We start from the raw sequence: 20,609 nt of genomic DNA, 5'->3' as shown, positions 1-20,609 counted from the left end.
ACGGCACTATCCGATTCGAGCGACATCAAAAGTTCGTTGAGCGATCTCGAGAGTAGGGTGGCCAATCTCCCCACCTCCAAAGAATTGCACGCTTTGAAAAGAAACATATCTCGAATGCTGAAACGACTAGAAACGGAAACGGCGAACGTGGAACAGATTCGAGACGAAATTAGTTCGCTGGTGTCGACGCTGCCCACTTCGCAGAGCGTCGCCGACCTTCACACGCAGTTTACAGAGATGCGAAGCATCGTGAACGATCTTACCGAGAAGAGCTCGAAATTGAATCAAGTCGAGAACCTTCAGAACATCGTCGTCAACGTCAGAGATCAAGTTGGAGTGCTGGAATCCACGCAGGAATCGACGCTGGCCTCTTTCGGTGCCAAGTTGCAAGAACTCAACGAAAACTACAAGCAGTTGAACGTGGAAGTGAAAATCAAACCGTCGTTTTCTACCGTAACGGATACCATCATCGAGCATTTGCTGCCCATCGAAAATAAACTCGGACAAGTTCACAGTAATCTCGTCACCTTCGACACTAAATTCGCCAAATTGTTCACCTTGCAAGCCATCGAAATCAACAGCGTTCCCAATCAACAGAGAATCTCCACGTTCGTCGAAGGTAACAAACTGTACATGTTGCATCCTTATCATCCGTACTACAAGTTTCTCCTCGATGGGACAATTCAGATAAACGAATTTTCGTACTGGTCTCACGGCAGAAAAGCTAGCGTTCCCACCATGACTTTGATATCGAATCGTGGTGTCCAGAAAGCGGGAAACATTCCTCTGGCACGTTGGAACGAAACGCGCAACATATATGAAATACACGAAGACGAAGATCTCACCGTTTTCGACGTGAGTGCCGGCGATAAGCTGATCATTCAAAACACGAGCGAGGTGCCACCCTCTTTGAATCCCATCACGCTGGTGCTTCTCTTCAAACGTAATCTCTAAACAAAAAAAATGTCTAGGCAAGCCATCGTCGAAGAATTGCATAAACCTGCACGCCGCAACTACGAACGTTTGGCTGTGGTAACCAAGGGCATCGACGACCTCTGGCAAAGCGACCTCGTAGAGATGAGTAGCGGCAATTTGAAAAACGTACATAAATGGAACAAGGGCAACAAGTACCTCCTCACCGTCATAGACACGTTTTCGAAATTCGCATGGGTTCTACCTTTGAAGGCGAAAACGGGATCGTGCGTCGCGGAAGCATTCAAATTAATTTTTCGCGAAAGCGGCGGCAGACGACCTCGGTTTCTGCACACGGACAACGGTAAAGAATTTTACAACGCCGTATTCCAAAAGTTTATTCAAAAACATGGCATTCGACATTATTCGACCTTCAGTCACATCAAAGCCAGCATCGTGGAAAGATTCAATCGAACCTTGAAAACACACATGTGGAAACGATTCACGCTTCGGGGAAATTACAAATGGGTCGACATCCTGCCGGAACTCGTCGACACCTATAATGATACGGTACACAGAACGATAGGCATGAAGCCAGCTGACGTTACGAAATCTGACAAGCAGCGTTTGATTTCTACTGTTTACTGTCCAAAGTACACACCCACGACAAAAAAAGCTAAATTCAAAATTGGAGACCGGGTGAGGATCAGCAAATTCAAACGCACCTTCGAGAAGGGATTCACAAAAAATTGGAGCACGGAACTCTTTACGGTGGTTCGAGTTTTACCCGGAAACCGACACACGTATATAATAAAAGATAGTAGCGGCGAGATTTTGAAAGGAAGATTTTACGAAGAGGAACTCTCTAAAACGAAACACCCCGACACGTACTTCATCGAGAAAGTATTGCGTAGGAAAGGTGACAAACTGTTTGTCAAATGGCTGGGACTTCCGGAAAAGAGTTGGATCGACGCGAACGAAGTGATCTTGTGAGTACGTGGAACGTGGTGAAGCGTCTACCGGATCCGGAAAGTCAAACGAAGAAAAAGAACGGCGAGTTGCTTCCCGACAGCATCCGCTGTCTGATCGTAGGTCCTTCGGGGTGTGGGAAAACGACACTGCTCGTGGACAATTTTCTCCTCGCACCGAATTGGTTAGATTGGAAGAACAGGCATCTGTACGTGTTCTCGAAAAGTTTGGAGCAAACCAAATACCAGCAACTGATGAAACTGTACGATGGTCTGGACATTGCAACGTTCGCCTCGGAAATAAAACCACTCGACGATTGTCGTGAAAATTCAGTTGTTGTGTTCGACGACGCCATCCTGGAAAATCAAAATGAAATTCGCAACTTTTTCACGCAAGGTCGTCACAAAGGAATGGATTGCTTCTACCTAGCTCAAACGTTTTCCAAAATTCCAAAACAGTTAGTACGCGACAACGCTAATTTCATATGTTTGTTTCGTCAAGATCACACCAACCTCAAGCACGCGTACGATGACTACGTAGGCGGAGACATGAACTACAATCAATTTTCGGAACGCTGCTGCTCTACTTGCTGGAACGGTGACGATTTCGGATTCGCGACGATCGACATGACGAGGAAACCCAACGACGGAAAATACAGAAACAAAATCAACGACTTTCTAAACGTTGCAACGTTGTGAGAAACGACGTGTATAAATAACGTCATGACGAAAAATCGAGGACGAAAATCTCAAGCTTCGCGATTACCTCGCGAAACGCTTCAAAGGTTGGAAATCCGAGAATCGCGGATTCTACGAAGAGAAGAAACGTCAGGATCAACCTGTGATCGATGCCATCAGCGGTCTAGGTAAAGAAATTAAAAGTGTCACGGAACAAAATAAAAATTTGATCAACGAACTCGTACCGCTCGCAGCTAAAAGTTACGCCGTACCCACGCCCATTTCGAGCATTCCTTCGACACCGTTCGAACTGAAGGATGCACCGGCACGACGTCGAGCCATAGGTAGCACGTCGTCGTCTTCGGATAAGATCGAGTTGGGACCTTTGGCACGAGACTACCTGAGTACGGGGAAATTCGACAAGGATGAAGTGTTCGGATTGTATCCCAGCATGGAAACCAACGAAGGCGGTGGTGTGGTGTGGAAGATTGGGAAATCGAAGGTGACCTTCGAAGGCAACGACATTAAAGTTAATTTAGGCGAGAAGGATAGTTGGACCAGGTATCCGGGTACGGTGGGACTGTGGGAACTCGTTGCCAAAAAGCAGCGAAAGATTACACCGACGAAGATTACCAGAGTTACAAGGAAATTCTGATCATGACGGATGCCTTGTACCAGAACAACGACGCCTCGCAGAATAGGGTGAAATCGAGCAGCGGCGAGAAGTACAGGAATCTCATCAAACCGATTTGGAACCAGGTCAAAACAGGCAGCGGCGTCAAACGCTACAACACGCTACCCAAAGAATTCGTTTGGGTGGACGACGTTAGGAAACTCGTGGACCGATTGTTGGTGATAGCCGGCGAAGAGAATGCAGGCAACCGTAATTTCTACAACGAGAAGGTTGGCATCGTGGACATGATCAGCACGAAACTTTCCAACTTCATCGTGAACGACGACAAGGGCATAGGTTACCTGATCAAAATCATCAACACACTACCTCCGAAATTTTGGAACGTGGCCGAAGGAAAGGGGCTCGTGAACGACATCATCAACAAGTTACCTTTCGAGATGCATCTACCTGGCTACCAGTACTGCGGACCGGGTACCAAACTCGAGAAAAGATTGGAGAGAGGAGACAAGGGTGTGAATCCGTTGGACGCCGCATGCAAAGATCACGACATCGCCTACAACACCACGCAGACGGATCTGGACGCACGTCACGAAGCAGACAAAAAATTGGAACATGCAGCTTTCGAAAGGTTCGTGAGCAGAGACGCATCGTTGGGTGAACGGGTCGCCGCACTGGGTACCACCATCGCCATGAACACGAAACAAAAATTGGGGTGGGGTATATAAATAACATAGAGTAAAAAACAACATGTCTCGCATAACTGGTTTGCCGCCAGAGCTACTATGTAAAATATTTAAACATGCAGTAAACGGCGATTGTGAGGATGTAGGCGCAAGTCTAAGCAGGAGACGGAGGATATCATTACGCACATCATCACGGATTTTCTTCCTCTGTTAAAAAATAATAATATATATACGTGTCAAAAAAAACTTGATATATAAATAACACACATCATAAAAAATAATCTTCGGTATATATAAATAACACACATAGTGAAAAACATTTAAATTTCTCTCTAACACTCTGACGACCGAAAAAATGAGCAATCTCCAAGCATTAAAACAAATGCAAAATTTGTCAGTCGAGTATGTAAAAATTCAGGAATTGGAAGTCGACAAACCTTACACGATAACTTCCGGTTCAATCGTTTCTACCCAGTATGGTCGCAAGGTACGCCTGTTGCTCAACGCACAATACAGTCTATTTTTACCAGATCGATACGCTAACATGTTATCCGACGAGAAGCTATCTATTTTAATCGAGAACAAAACTCGAATCGTGTACAAGGGGACAAAGGAACTTCTTGGCAAGAAAACGAAGCACGTAATAGAATTTGTGTAACGACTACGAGGCCGTAAAAAAAATCTCAGAACATTTATATATAAATAACATACCGTAAAAAAACTACACGAGAAAAATCTCAGAATATATATATAAATAACATACCGTAAAAATAACACATAGAGCATCAACATGAAGCCCAAGGGTGTCGTGTACCAGATACCATACTCCAATCTTAAAAATCTAGGTGCCCTCGATGGGTTACTCACCAAGAAACAACGCGAGAAGAAACGTTCTTCCTTGAGCAAAGGACACGGAATGAAATTACTTCTCAGCACACCTCAATTGAGACGCTTGCAGCGTTCGCGGAAACAGCAAAAGGTCGGTGGTTTCATATTCAACATCCCGGCCATCCTGGCAGCATTGGGGGCCGTTGGAAGTTTAGCGGGCGGTAGCGCCGCCATCGCGAAAACCGTCATCGACTCGAAGAAGAACAAGACGGAATTGGAAGAACAGAAACGTCACAACATGGCCATGGAGAAAAAAGGAGGCAAGGGCGTGATGAAAAAGTTTAAAAAAAAGAAACAACAGCACTCACCAACCGAGATATTGAATCTCTGATCGAACCGTTACAAATCAAACACTTCAGAGGAGTTTTCATGTCCGACTCGTTACCTTCAAGCGTTAAAAGAAGAGAATGCGGTGTAGTCAACTTGGACGGTCAAAAAAATCCGGGCACGCATTGGATATGTTACCACAAAAATAATGATAAAGCATTCGTTTTCGATTCTTTCGGAGGTGTTCCACCTACAAATTTAATTCATTATCTGAAAACGAACAAAACCTCTATATACTACAACGACGAACACATTCAAAATTTCGGAGACGTGAACTGCGGTCATCTCTGCCTCTCCGTGCTCGCGTTTCTCTCTAAAATAAATAACCCTACGATCGAGGATTTCCAGAAAGCATTGTGGAACCTCAAACAGCATCACTAGGATGGGCGTGTTCCATCTCACGAGCGAATCTTCAATCTTGAAACTCACGCTGCACGACGACATCGTCTATCCTAAATCCGTGGCTCTGCGTGCATTCTACAGCATGTACCTCATACCTAACGTCACGCAGCACAACAACAAAATTAGCGTCGGAAGCGAACACATCGTCGTCACGCCAGGCCAATACAATCTTTCCACTTTGCAAGCTCAATTACCCAAAGGCACGTACCTTTCTCAAAATTCGGTCACGCACAGAGTGGAAATCCTATCCGCGACGGAGACCGTGGACCTGGGCACCATGGGAGAACTTTTAGGTTTCGAGAACAACCACCCAAAACTCGAAGCTGGCATCAAGCACGTAGCAACCAACTTTCCTAAATTCTTGGCCATAGAGACTCTGAACGTACACTGCAACGTGGCGGAAGGCATGATCACGAAATCTTCGGACGGATTATTAGGAAGTCACAAGCAGACGGGAATCATAGCCACTTTCAAACCAAGTTCCGAGTTCATGGAACCGATCATCTACACGCCCTCTTCGCCGATCTATTTTCCAGTATGTCGCAACCGCATAGACGACATAGAGTTGGTGGTGACGAACGAGAAAGGAGACGTGGTGGATTTCGCAGCTGCCACTACGACGGCCATCGTGGAGATCAACGTATAATAAATAACACACATAGTGAAATGGAGCAAATCGAAAGTTACGAATTGCAATCTTTCCCTCCCAACCGTCGCACGTTCGCCAATCTCAACGAAGCGAACAGGGAGATCGAATACGACGTGGACGTAGGCGACGGGTTCGTTCATCCTCACAGAACGGACCTCTACCTTCAATTCGACGTGGTGAAGAAGGAAAGCGGAGACGCGTTTCCCGCAGCAGCAAACTTGATACTCGTGGACAACTTCGTGCCTCACCTGTTCTCGCAGGTGGAGGTGAGGAAACACAACACCGTCATCGACAGAATAGATTATCCAGGCATCACGTCGACGGCAGTGGGAACGTTGAAATTATCCAAAACGGACGCAACGTACTATCAGGCCGGGGGATTCGAAGCCGGGACCAAAATATCGACGACAAGTCACACGGTGCTCTTTCCCATGCGTCTGCTGCCTGGTTTCTTCTCGGACTACAAGGAGATCATGTGGAAGGGAGGACTGCGCGTCACGTTTCGAAGAGCGGCCAACGACAACGACGCACTGATGCGATACGCTACTTTGGGTCCGGACGGCACCACGCCGCTGCCCAACACTTTACCCGAAGCGGCCAAGTGCGTCATCCGGAGCATGGAATTGAGAATGCCGGTGGTGGAATACGAAACGAACTACGCCCTCAAGTACAAAGCGGAGATTTTGGAAAGTCCCCAGGTGCCGATTCACTTTCACGGTTACCAGTGCGTGCAGAAGATGGCGTCGGGAAGTCACATGGAATTCGACGTGACGACGCAGTTCAACAACATACAGTTCGACATGCCAGATTTCGTCGTGGTGCTCTTTCAGACCGGACGCGAAAACGTTCAGGAAAAAGATTCCAGCAAATTCGACGACTGCAAGATCAAGAACGTTTATCTGAAGAACGGTAGGAACGAAGTGTTCCCGCGCGAAAATTACAACCTCGACATGACCAAAAACGATTACCTCAAACTTTACGAAGCTTACACGGCTTACAAACGCGTGACCGAGGGAAGCGTGGACGTGTACTACGCGCCCAGCGAATTCAAAACACGCAGGCCGATGTTCGTCATCAACACCACGAAAAGGAGGCAGGTGGTGGTCAACGATCGAACCAACATCAAGGTCGTCTGCGAGTTCCACGACGCGCTGCCTGCCGATACTCTGTGCAGCGTCATCCTGATTGCAGAGAAGTCTTTTGTGTATGATGTCAAAAATGAAAGAGTGACCGAACAGTTTTAAGTAAAAAAAAATCACATAATTCTCAAAAAATTATACTGACCGCAGGTTCAAATATTAAATTAACCTGCAACGCAATGTTTAGGATGTACTGCGAGGAACACCTTCTTACATTTGTGAGAATAATCTGGAATAAAAAAATAATAATAAAAAAAAATAATTTTAATGCATTTATAATAAATCACACTTGAACGCACAAAGGAACTTCCCCTTTGGCCCTGCGTGTGCCCCATATTCACCCCGTAGGGCGCGGCAGGGAGTTAGTCCCGCTAAAAATTCCAAACCTCCACCTGTTTTTTTTTTTCGCATTTGAAGATAAACACTATTGTTCTAATATTTTGGCTATATTAAATTAGAACTTCTGTTACATAAATTGTTTTTTTTCATACATACATACATACATGCCATTTACCACATTCGAAACTAATTTTTAGACGATGGTGGCCCCATGGGAGCGTGTGAATCCCACATTTCAGAACGCACCTCTTGTCGTCGCGTGCGTCCAGGGCAACCTTTCTCACCTGGTTGGTTGTCAACACATGGTCGACGCTCTGGATGCGCTGCTCCACTCCTGCAATTGACGTCCCATTTATAAGGGCTTTGACGTAATCCACCATATCGAAGTCCTCTTGGACGACCCGCCTGTCCACACCCTTAGCCTTTTTCGTGATGGATCCTTCTGCCTGAATAGCATAGGTTTTGGAGCGAAGACCGACATCCTCGAGAGCCACATCACCTTTCTTCTCGTCTTTGACTTTGCCGGGCACCTTCTTGTTGCGAGCCAGGATGCCGTACTTGTTCGGTTGGGGATAGTTCGAGGTGTCTAAAAGGTCAACCAAAGATGGAACCGTGGCCATATCCTTGTACGCGTCGGCTGTGTGAACCTGGTATATTAAACTGTCCGTGTCTATGTAGAGAAGCGAGATGTTGGGGCCGTAGTGTGCACGTAATATGTCGTAGTACGTCTCGAACATGTGTAGCTTGCTCAGATCCAGAACCGTGACTCCAACGTAGATGGGCTTGGTGAGCCTCACCTCACCTCGCTTCATGTGAATCAGAGCCAGCTGCTCATTGTAAATGGCCCCTGATTTGAATAACGGGTTTGCTACGAGCCTGCGACATTGTGCTTTGTTTGATATTAACCTCACATCCACACGATTTCGCACATTCTCCATAGTTTTCCCGAACACCGCATTGTTCATTAACTTGAAGAAATCGCGATCGAAATCAGAAGTGGCGACTGTGCGATGTTCGGTGTTGAGCTCGATGTATGGCCTCAACCATGGAGAATGCTCGAACATCAAAACTCGATGTACCGTGCGGACGGTAACCCCCCGCTTCATCAGCCACCGGAGGTTTTGGTAGTGTAGGACATAACGCTCTTTGGGCGCAAAGTCCACGATGAGCTTTGCTTGGTTCGAGCCGGGCGGGCATTTGAATTCCGGGACTGGCGGAAGATCGCAGAACAAATCCTGCACCTTCTCGGAGAACTCGATGTCCACCTCGGCAAAAAATCCACGCTCCGAATCGTCGAAACCTTCAACGTCGAAGTTGGAGGGGTCGGCCCACTCGAAGCCTCCAAAGGGGAGCGGCCGCATCATGGAGTGTCCGTAGAGGTTGTTGACGTCTGTGTGCATGATGTAGCTGGACGGTTGCGAAGAGTCGTAACCGGTGGCCATGTGGTGATTGTTGGAGCGTGCGTATCGCAGCGGCACCTGGACCATTCCACCCCGCACGGCACGTTCCACGAACAGCATCATGCCCACGTCCGAAAGAAGCTCAAGCCTGATTTTCGTAAGAAGAAGCATGGCCGACCAGGCCAGTCCGGGGAGACTGTAGAAGTATGCAGGATCCAGCTTGTAGATGGTCTTCGCAGTTGCACGAAACGCCTGGAACACGTCGGCGAGGAGCGTCACATCAAGTTTGAGGTACGCATCGTGGTAGTCCCCGAGATTTTGGCAATCCAGCTCGCGCCACATGGACTGAGCATGGTTATAGTCATCCTCAGATATGTCCGAGCCTCGCAGCTTGCTATAGAAGTTTGCTCGAGGAGGTAGCGACGTCTCCGCGAACTTGGTAGGGCCCGTGACGTATTCGTAGGGGTAGACCCCCTTACGCCTGAAGAGACCGGCGTCCAAGTTCGGAAAATTCGCAGAGGTGATGAGTGTTTGCTCGTCGCTGAGTTTCCCCGCGAGAGCATCGAGGCTGGCCGGGAGGAACCTCAGGGAGTCGAGGAAGCGAAGCTCGACGGTAGAGCGTGATCCCGGGATTCGAACCCACTTGCTCAAGCTAATGTAACGCTCCTCGTTCTGCGCCAGGACGTTGATTCGCATGTCGTCGTACCCCAAGTGAAGCACCAGATGGTGGAAGTCGTATCCCGAGCCATTGTGAAAAAACACAGGGATGAAGCGCGGGTCCCGGGCCATTAGGTTGCATTCGTTGCACCAAGGACCAACATACCTACCGTTAAAATGATCGTGGTGATGGACTTTACGGTTGTTGACGGTGTACTCCTTGACGCAGACAGGGCAAGCGATGGCCTCGTCGTGTCTACGTTGATCGTCGGGGGACAGTGGGAGCATAGACTTGGGGGCCAACAGTACCTTCCCTATCTCGATGGCCTCGACAACCATCCTCTCGAGGAAGTGTTTAACTGCGTCGGGACCGCGATACACGTAGGGCTCAGGGGCGATGTGCTGGTCTCGTCGCACCACAACGTATGCGAAACTGGATGCCTCGTGGAGTTGGTAAGGGGTGGTGGAGGAAACTTCGGGATCGGGATCGCAAGTGGACAGGGGTTTGAGGAAGGCCTCGAAGTCCGCGATGATGATAGCGGGGTGCTCCACCATAGCTCCGTGCATGTGGAAACGCTCCACGGTGCCAGGTTTGGGCAAGACTGCCACCCCAGGCTCGTTGGCATCGCAATAAAGTTTGTGGCGAGCGAGCTTCTCTGCAGCGATGTTGGGACCTCTGATGCGCTGGTAATCCTGCTGATCTCGATTATCAAATATGGACAAGCACCTGCGACAAACTTCTATGTGGTGTTCGTGTTTGTTCCGTTGACTCGAAACAAGTCGAGAGAGGGAGCGAATGAGGGTGTAGTGGTGATGAGTTTCATCCTTGATGAGCAGAAGGTGAATTTCCCGAGCATCATCGTCGTCTACATCGCTCACCCGGATAGGGTACATCACATTTTTGTCGGTGAGGCCGTAAACGTTGATGGCCAACCGAGGGTTGTGTGTACGGGCCTCGAACTTGCGAATGTCCGGGAGCGCCACCGGGTAGTCGATCCAGCCATAGCATCTTCCAGTTCCGACTCGTAGGGTAGGTAGTGGTTAACCCGGCGTGGTTGGTTTTTCCTGTTGACAGGGTGCAACGCTGCAAGCACACACCATACGAAGCACTTGGCGTCACTGTTCTGAATGTTCAGGACGGCCTTTTTTGCCGCGATGGAAGGTGGTAAGGGGACGTAGCTGGAGGCGGAGAGAGGCGTAAACTTGCAAAGTTTGACGCACAGTTCGTGAGGCCCGCCACACAGCGAACCCCCCGAGCCTTCAGCTTCATGTTCTTCTTGTTTCACCACCAGCTCCTCGGCAAACTGGTTGTAGATGACCTCGAGGTTGTCGACATCCGCCAGATGCAGCGTCTTCGCCTTGGTGTTGTGGCAGAAGCTGTAAATTTCATCGGACGGCTTCTTGTACTGGCAACGTAGCGATGCGTAGAATTTGGTGGAGGAGTGCGTAGCCAGTGCATTACAAAGAATGGAAATTATCTCTGCTCGCTTCTCCTCTAAAAAGCTACGAACGTCGCATAAGCCCTCCGAAGTGAGGACAAAATCCTCCAACAAACGCTCGAAGGCAGATTGGTTCGCTTTCGTCATACGCTTGACGCGTTTCGTGGGTGGTGCATTGATGGAGGCTGCTTCTGCCTTCCTTTTGGTGGAGGTCGAAGGCTGAGCCCCAGATGTACTTTCGCTTAGACAAGTAAGCTTATGCTTCTTGGCATACGCAATTGTGATGCGTTTATTGCATCCGGAACACAGTTCGGTGGCAGCCAAATGCTTGCCTGGCACGCAGGTGCGACAATGTCTTGCAAAATGTTTGCTTGATATGCTTGTTTTGCACACAGGGCAACTTTTCATGGAGCGCATTTTTTTTGGGGTATGTTTATTTATATGTGATCTGTTGGTGGTAGAGTGTTTACGAAAAATATCTTATGAGAAAAATTTTGTAAGCTAATTCTAATTAGCGTTAGTTTGGGGGGGTTTATTTATATATGGGTGGTGTTGTCTTCCTCAAATATGCGCTTTAGTCAACCCTATAAAAAAAATAAAAAAATATATATAAGAAAAATATGATTGTAGATAGAAAAAACACAATAAATATTGTATGCATGTGTAATTCTATTTAGCTTATTTTTGCTACAAGTAAGTGTAAGTGGCAAGTAAGCTGGTGTCGCTTGAAGTTGGCAATAGAAATATTTTTCCCACACTTAGAGCACAGTTTGGTCGCACATATTTGTTTTCCCGGCACACAAGTACGACAGTGCCTTTGAAAATGTTTACTTGACACAGCAGTTTGGTACGTAGGGCAATTTTTTACAGAACGTATAATGCAGAGATTTTTTGAGGGTATGTTATTTAATATCCAATGCTGTGCAATGCAAAATATAATTGTTCACTTTTTTTTTTAACTATTCTCTATGACCTTACTTGGGTTTTTTTTGTTGTTTTTTTTCGCCAAATTATATGCTTCTAGTCTCCTATACAATACAATATACGTACAATATTGTCAACAGTATCATATTTGAGCAGGTCGCTTGTCACCTAAACACTACAGCTCACAGGTTGGCAAAATCTGACATGAAAGCAGATAATACGCTTAAGTCTTATTTATATATAATTTTCACGGGCGTACAATATTGTCAACAGTATCATATTTGAGCAGGTCGCTTGTCACCTAAACACTACAGCTCACAGGTTGGCAAAATCTGACATGAAAGCAGATAATACGCTTAAGTCTTATTTATATATAATTTTCACGGGCGTACAATATTGTCAACAGTATCATATTTGAGCAGGTCGCTTGTCACCTAAACACTACAGCTCACAGGTTGGCAAAATCTGACATGAAAGCAGATAATACGCATATAATTTTCACGGGGCGTACAATATTGTCAACAGTATCATATTTGAGCAGGTCGCTTGTCACCTAAACACTACAGCTCACAGGTTGGCAAAATCTGACATGAAAGCAGATAATACGCTTAAGTTTTATTTATATATAATTTTCACGGGCGTACAATATTGTCAACAGTATCATATTTGAGCAGGTCGCTTGTCACCTAAACACTACAGCTCACAGGTTGGCAAAATCTGACATGAAAGCAGATAATACGCTTAAGTCTTATTTATATATAATTTTCACGGGGCGTACAATATTGTCAACAGTATCATATTTGAGCAGGTCGCTTGTCACCTAAACACTACAGCTCACAGGTTGGCAAAATCTGACATGAAAGCAGATAATACGCTTAAGTCTTATTTATATATAATTTTCACGGGCGTACAATATTGTCAACAGTATCATATTTGAGCAGGTCGCTTGTCACCTAAACACTACAGCTCACAGGTTGGCAAAATCTGACATGAAAGCAGATAATACGCTTAAGTCTTATTTATATATAATTTTCACGGGCGTACAATATTGTCAACAGTATCATATTTGAGCAGGTCGCTTGTCACCTAAACACTACAGCTCACAGGTTGGCAAAATCTGACATGAAAGCAGATAATACGCATATAATTTTCACGGGGCGTACAATATTGTCAACAGTATCATATTTGAGCAGGTCGCTTGTCACCTAAACACTACAGCTCACAGGTTGGCAAAATCTGACATGAAAGCAGATAATACGCTTAAGTTTTATTTATATATAATTTTCACGGGCGTACAATATTGTCAACAGTATCATATTTGAGCAGGTCGCTTGTCACCTAAACACTACAGCTCACAGGTTGGCAAAATCTGACATGAAAGCAGATAATACGCTTAAGTCTTATTTATATATAATTTTCACGGGGCGTACAATATTGTCAACAGTATCATATTTGAGCAGGTCGCTTGTCACCTAAACACTACAGCTCACAGGTTGGCAAAATCTGACATGAAAGCAGATAATACGCTTAAGTCTTATTTATATATAATTTTCACGGGCGTACAATATTGTCAACAGTATCATATTTGAGCAGGTCGCTTGTCACCTAAACACTACAGCTCACAGGTTGGCAAAATCTGACATGAAAGCAGATAATACGCTTAAGTCTTATTTATATATAATTTTCACGGGCGTACAATATTGTTAAGAGCGTCAGTTTCCGTAGAGCTCTCTTTTTCCATCTTCCCTCTATACAGTGAAGCTGTAGAAGACACAATTAGCTAACCTAGCATACAACATACTTTCCTAATTAATATGGATATTGTCACACATTCCTCTTATTTTATACTGTTGTAAATGGAAAAGATTATGTACGGTAAATGTTTCGTACATTTACATAATTTACATTTCCCTACATAATAGGGAAAAAATGCAAAATATCCCCCAACTTTAATTCGATCCACCTTTGAATCGAATTTTTACATATTCTCACGCCGGCACATATGTTGTTCTATTTTGCTTCTTTTACTTGCCTTGCTTAATTAACTCTCGCTAATTAGCATTTTTTTTTGGAAGAAGTCAACTAGAACATATGGCGGTATGAGAAATATGCAAATTAAAGAATATTTTAGTAATATAAGGGCCCTAGCAATTAGCTTCGTCGACTAAGAGTACTCTTTTAAACGTCTTCAGCTAGATCGTATTACTACGTGAGGACGTTTAAAATGTTTGGGTGTTGAAAAAGTTGGACCTATTTTTTATTTCTATTGTTTGCTAATAGATGGCGCTGATAGTACCTCCTCTCTCTCTCCCCTGTTCTCCTCTCCCCCCTCTTTCTCATCCTCCTCTGCTGTATGACAAATAGCACAAACATAAAATCAAGATTTTGGAGAGCAAACCATAAAATTTGCATGCATCTGATGTCGAACTAGGAACTTTATCTTTCGGGGAGTCAACATTATTTTTTTACTCAGTCGTCATATAACATGAACACACGCAAACATTCACATGTGCTTTTATTATTTTGTGTTCGGTAAGTACAAGTATATTCTTACATAAATTATTGTTTAATTTAATAAATTGTAAACTCGAAGCCTGCTATACTAACGCTCCTTCTGTGTTTCATTATACTATTGAAAGCGAATGTTGCGTGCATACGGAAATAACACAGAAAAAAAAGCGGATGGAAGCAATTTAAAATCAGTGGAGCAAGGTTAGTATTACGAGAACGTAAAAACATGTGCTTTCATTCAACTTCGAAAAATAAGAATAAATATGTGCATACAGAACACATATGCTTTCTTTTCACAGTTGTAAAATCATATAAATTGTACATGAAGTAAGTTACGGGAAGGCTCTTTCTTTTATGTCTGTGTATATGTATGTTGTACAATTAGGTACAAGTATTGTACAATTAGGTACAAATTGTTGTACAATTATTCCCCCCAGTTGCCCAGTTGGAGTTGGGGGCATAACACTGGTACTATTTGTTTAATATTTTATTTCAAATTCACTGTCAGAAACTAGTGTTGCCAGTTCCTGGATGTAGGTTTACCTACTCTGTTGGTTGTCACTGTCAAGCTTCCAGTATTCGTACAGCATAAAAAGCTATAACCCCCCCTCTCAAAATATATACATTGTATACGCCAAGATGCTCAATAGTCTAGCAACACATCATGAAAAAACATGCCAAGAGGACCCAGTGGGTTTATAAGTCAGTGCTGCCAACTCCTATTTGTAGGTTAGCTTAGCCTGTGAAAAATCATATAGTAGAATTTTTGTAGAGTGGGTAGGCAACACCGACGAGCATCAAATAATGATTTCGAGCCTCAAATATATAATTCGAGCCTCGTCAGTGTTGCCAATTCCTATTTGTAAACCTTTACTTTTTTGGTTGGGCACCACGCACTCCTGGCGGGGTTATGGGGGCCAGGAATCCTAAAAAAACAACAATTATTATTATTTTGTTTGTTTGTTTGTGTTATAATATAAGTGTGTGTGCGCGCGCGCGCGCGTGTGTGTGTATGTGTATGTGGCACATCGTTCCCCCGAGAGAGGTTACAAAAATCACGATATACGGAGTTGGAAAATTACGATATGGCGCATTCGCTTATTACTGTTGTTAGCCGTAGGTCTCTCTCTCTCTTCATCTTACAGCAACGTTGGCATCTCTATTTTTTAGTTGCAGGTGGTTTGCCAACACACTCTAGTTAATAATGCTACATATTATACACACACACGCGCACACATACTGTGTTACCATCCACCCACATCTCTTTCTTTTACGGCAGTACCAACTCTCCTTGCCCAGTGTGTGTAGGTTGGTAAAAATTGCTTTATGCACTGTAAGCCAAGCCTCAAGCAAAGTTGCCAACTCCTTGCTTTAGGTTAGGTTAGACCAAAAAAAGCTGTAGGTAGGCTATCGGTTGTTTATCTCTTCCCTCTCTTTCTCTCCTCTCTCTTTTTTTTGTAAAAAGCTATGGCAAAAGCAGTAGGTTGGCAACCTTGCTTTATGCACTGTAAGACAAGTCTCAAGCAAAGTTGCCAGCTCCTTGCTTTAGGTGGTTAGACCAAAAAAAAACCTTGGTGATTTTTTTCGAGTAAGGTGTTGGCAATACTGCGAGAAAATAAGGCTTATGCCTTACAAGAGCAAACCATTAAGAAGCCTCAAGCAGTATTGCCAGCTCCTTGCTTTAGGTTAGGTTAGACCAAAAAAAAACCTTGGTGATTTTTTTCGAGTAAGGAGTTGGCAACACTGCGAGAAAATGGGGCTCATGCCTTACAAGAGAAATCCATTAAGGCGAGCCCCACCGAGCCCCATTTTCGGATCCACAGCCGGCCCACTTGCACTACTTCCAGAAAAGCAAGATGACTGCCTCTCGTGCCTCATTGGGTAAAAGTACTCTGCTCCTTCCGTTATCATTTTCTATCTATCGGGCCAATGAGGGGCTACCCACGATCCTAAACCCGATTTTGCTTCTTTTTCCTGATACATTCCACGTGACAGACCCAGTACCTCAATATTTAGTCGCGTAACAATATATACAAGGCGATTCATATAAAACCATGTTAGTTTCAAATGACGCGGGGCATCTGGGCGATTCTAATATTCTCAAGAGAGTACGTTGCTGTGTTGGATTTGATAGCTGTCGTATCCATATTGCCTCAGTCGCTGCGAAGATGCAGTACGCTCTACGATTTTAATGTTTGTTGAGGAATTAAATGGTATTGAGCTACGTCAAGGATATTTTTAACGGGATGGCGCCATGTCCCATACATAAAATGAGTACTTGGAGCTGATGCATTGTTTCTTTGAGGACCCGGATAATTTCCTGAAACTAATGACCACACAGATCACCTGATTTGAACCCCCAGATTTATTTCTGTGGTGGTATCGTAATGAAAGCGTGTACGCTACATTGGACGAATTAAAGGAGATAATTACAAAAGATATAACCAGTATTGACAACAGAATAGTCCAACCAACGGCGAGGAACATGGAACAACGTGTCAACCTATGCCTTCAAGAAGGGGGGGGGGGGCATTTTCAGCATGCTATGTAAAGGTTATTAAACGCCCATATCTATGCTACATTTCAGATACAATTAATTGTTGCTAGCTTTATTCTTGTTCACATACTTTGATAATGAAATGTGTTAGTTTTATTTCAATCACCCTGTATACTGGAAAGAGATCGACCTAACCTCCAGGACGAGCTAGAATCGATTAAGCCACCAAAATGACATGACGTCACGTTCTCCATGGTCACATATGCTACACGAAAGTTCCTTCGTAATGCACCGAATGCGTGAGTATACATAACGAGAGGTACGCAGAACTTTTGTTGTATTATTATAGAAATAACAATTGAATTCTGTAGATAACGCAGCAAGAAGAAAGTGAGGACCTCCTCGATAGGTTGTCGCCTTGTACTCAAGGGTTTCCGGGTTGGATCCCGGTGGAGGTTCCACATCTCAACTTCAACTAGCTAACTGGAGGGAAATCAAGCACCGTTGGATTTTTCAAAAAACTATCATCGCAAATCTTTTATTTAAAACTAGCACGTGTACGTGCTCTGGATACACTTTGGCAAAATTAATCTCAAAACGAAACCTCTTGGGAAGTCTTATGTGTAACGAACCCGTCTCGTCACAATTTGTACGAGTCGCACCTCTATTTTTGTGACCTTTCTGATAAAAATATGTAATTAGAAATGTATCAATTTAAAAACAGGTTACACCTCTAATTTGGTAAACTTACTTAAAAATATACTTTTAATAGTTTATATTTCTTCCACTTGCTTACGCTAGCGTCGCCGACCCAATATAAAGGCGAGAGCGGGGCTAGCATCTGAGTTCAACTCCGTCTGCAGACGAGAGAAGTAGGGCTCTGCCTACGGGCAAGAGGAAAACTCCTCCTAACCGGAGAGAGAAAAAGATATCCCACTCCACCTTCTGGTGAGAGAAATTTACTCCACTTTAGTGTGAGAGGACCCACTCCGCTTTCGGGCGAGAGAAACCCACTCCGCTTTAGGGCGAGAGATATTTAGGTGCCTTTTTCTTTCTTAAACCCCGTCATCTCAACGTTGGGGATGGTAACAGCGAAACCCCGTCTCCTCGATGTTGGGAAATTCGCTTCTTAGAATCTATTCCTTAGTTTTCCGCCTGTAATCAAAAAGCAGTTTCCAAGGTTACATTAATCTTTATCTTTTAGATCTTTGTTTATAAACCCTTTGTGATTGTTTTCTAACAAGAGTACTAAGTATCATTTACGAAACTGTGAAACTATAAGTTGGATGTATAAAACTACTGTAAAATGGTCTAAGTTCCTTCCTTGCTTAAGTTTGTGATGAAATAAACCTTTATATGTTTTAGTTAATTTTGAGTTGTCAATAAACTTAACATGTCAACTACGTCATAGCCCACTAAGTGCAACATACACCCGAACCCTGAATGTAAATAGAGACTCATGCCACCGCTGGAGAAAAAGGTTAGCATTATGGGTAGACTTGTAACACTTAGCTAACTAAGCTATTGGTCCACATCTTCTCCTCCTCCAGCGAGAGACGGATTGGAACGTTGCAAGTTAATTGGCGCCCAACGTGGGGCACGAAAGAGAAAACTGTTGGGGCTCGAAAGATAAATAACAGGAATGTTGCGAGTATATTGGCACCCAATGTGAAGGTTCGAAGGTGAAACCGAGTTATTTGTCAACATGACAGAGCAAGTTTAAACTTAATTGAAGCTCACCCCGATAGTGAAAAACCAGTGTTAACACCAAAGAAGAGAGAAAGAGGGAAGCACAGTGAAAGATATCCAAGCAGGAACCTAGAAGTTTGATACTAATTCGGGAAATGAATATTAAGTTGACCATTTTCAGAAGACGAACTATTGCTATATGTGTTACCAACTCCATTTAGAAAGAGTAACTTATAGAACAAGAACAGAACTTCTAAAAGTAAATGTTATTGAACTAAGATCCCAAAGAAAGGCTTGTGGGACAGCGAAGGTACAAGGAAGAATGTCTTTATGTAGGACTTGAGTTTATATAGTGGTTAAAGTACCTCTTCCTTCGAGTGCAGTAAGGCCAAAAGGGCGTGCCAGAGCGTGGTCTCCGAAGAAGCAGGGAAGCCAAAGAAGCTCCCTGGGGTATTATATCCTAAATGTAGAGACTTGAGTAATTTACTAAAAGCCATTAAAAATGTGATACATATATAATTGTGCTGAAAGTAGCTTGTGCTCAACCTGCCAAAATAAGGAAAAGCTTATAAGCAATAATAACAAGAAGTTTTGTAATGTGATTAAGTTCAAACTTTAAATGTGCCAGGGCAACACTGAGTGATAGGAGAGTAAAATAAATTGATGTTTTCCTGAAATGTATATTAAGTATATAATGGTGTCAATAGGTGGTGTTAGTGTCATGTAGCCTGTACTTCACCTTGATTAAATAGATAACCCGACTGGACAGAGCTCAGTTGAGATCGGGACTGCGTAGTGTGAACTTCGTGTTTTCTACCACAGGATGGATAAGCCCCGCAGGATGTTCCCAGATGTCAAACGAATGAAAGAGAGGCTGAAATTGAACAATACTAAAGTGAAGATGTTAAGTTAACCTGTGCCTAAACCTAAAGGACCCATCACACGGCAAGTTAAGTTAATACCTCCCCCCTCTACAGGATCCAGAAGTTCCTAAGAAGAGAAGGAACCTGATGACCCAGTTAAACTGTACATGGATGAAGAATATTGCTGCCGAAGATATTAAGAAGAGATATAGTTCCTTGCTGTATTCTCCTTCGCGACCAGGATTAGAGCAAAGTCGTTCCTAGAGCCTGCCAACCTGTGCGAGTTAGTATGGACTTATCAGCTCCTAGCTCATCTAGCCCTGTGATTGAAGGAAGAAAACCCAAAGCAACTGTGGTTCCGAGAAAGTTACCTATGCTCGTTGAAACAGTATCTTCCGGAGCAGTACTCTTGGAGCAAGAAAACGAAATCAACGAACAGAAATCTGAAGTTTTGAGTGACCAATCTAGTGCCCTGATTCGACCCTGGATCGAACGAGTTCGACGCTTAGAAGCAGAAAAACGAAAGTTGGAATCTGAAATGCGGGACCTGACACATGCTGAGCATGTATGGACTACCCCAGAGCCTGTTCCAAGGAAGGAGAGTACCGAGGACGATCTGCAGGTCGATCAACACATGGTGTCTACCCGGAAGGAAGTCGCTGCTCTTCCAGATCCACAGGAAGCTCCACTGAAAGCTCACGACTCGGAACTCCAGGCTGAAGTAAATTGGAATGGTGATGAATTGTTATTGGCTCAGCAGTTGAAAATGATTTTGGGAGACATCCCAAGGCCATATATGCAGACAATCTCTGTCCTGCGAAAGTGTCATATTCGAGTGACCTGAAGGTTTCCCTTCTTAAGATTTTTAAAGCGATACGGACTTTTAGCCTAAAGAGTTGATTAAAACCCAGTTCATTAGTTATGTAACCTTCTTTGAGTTCTAAACCTAGTACTTTCATTGTTGTAAAGATTGGCTTGGTCGTGTTTATCTCTCATGTAACTTGTTATTA

This window comes from Lepisma saccharinum, chromosome 27 (assembly GCF_977018435.1).
Source record: "Lepisma saccharinum chromosome 27, izLepSacc3.1, whole genome shotgun sequence".
Classification (NCBI taxonomy): Eukaryota; Metazoa; Arthropoda; class Insecta; order Zygentoma; family Lepismatidae; genus Lepisma; species Lepisma saccharinum.
The sequence above is the reverse complement of the archived record's forward strand: the minus strand, read 5'-3'. Positions refer to the sequence as shown.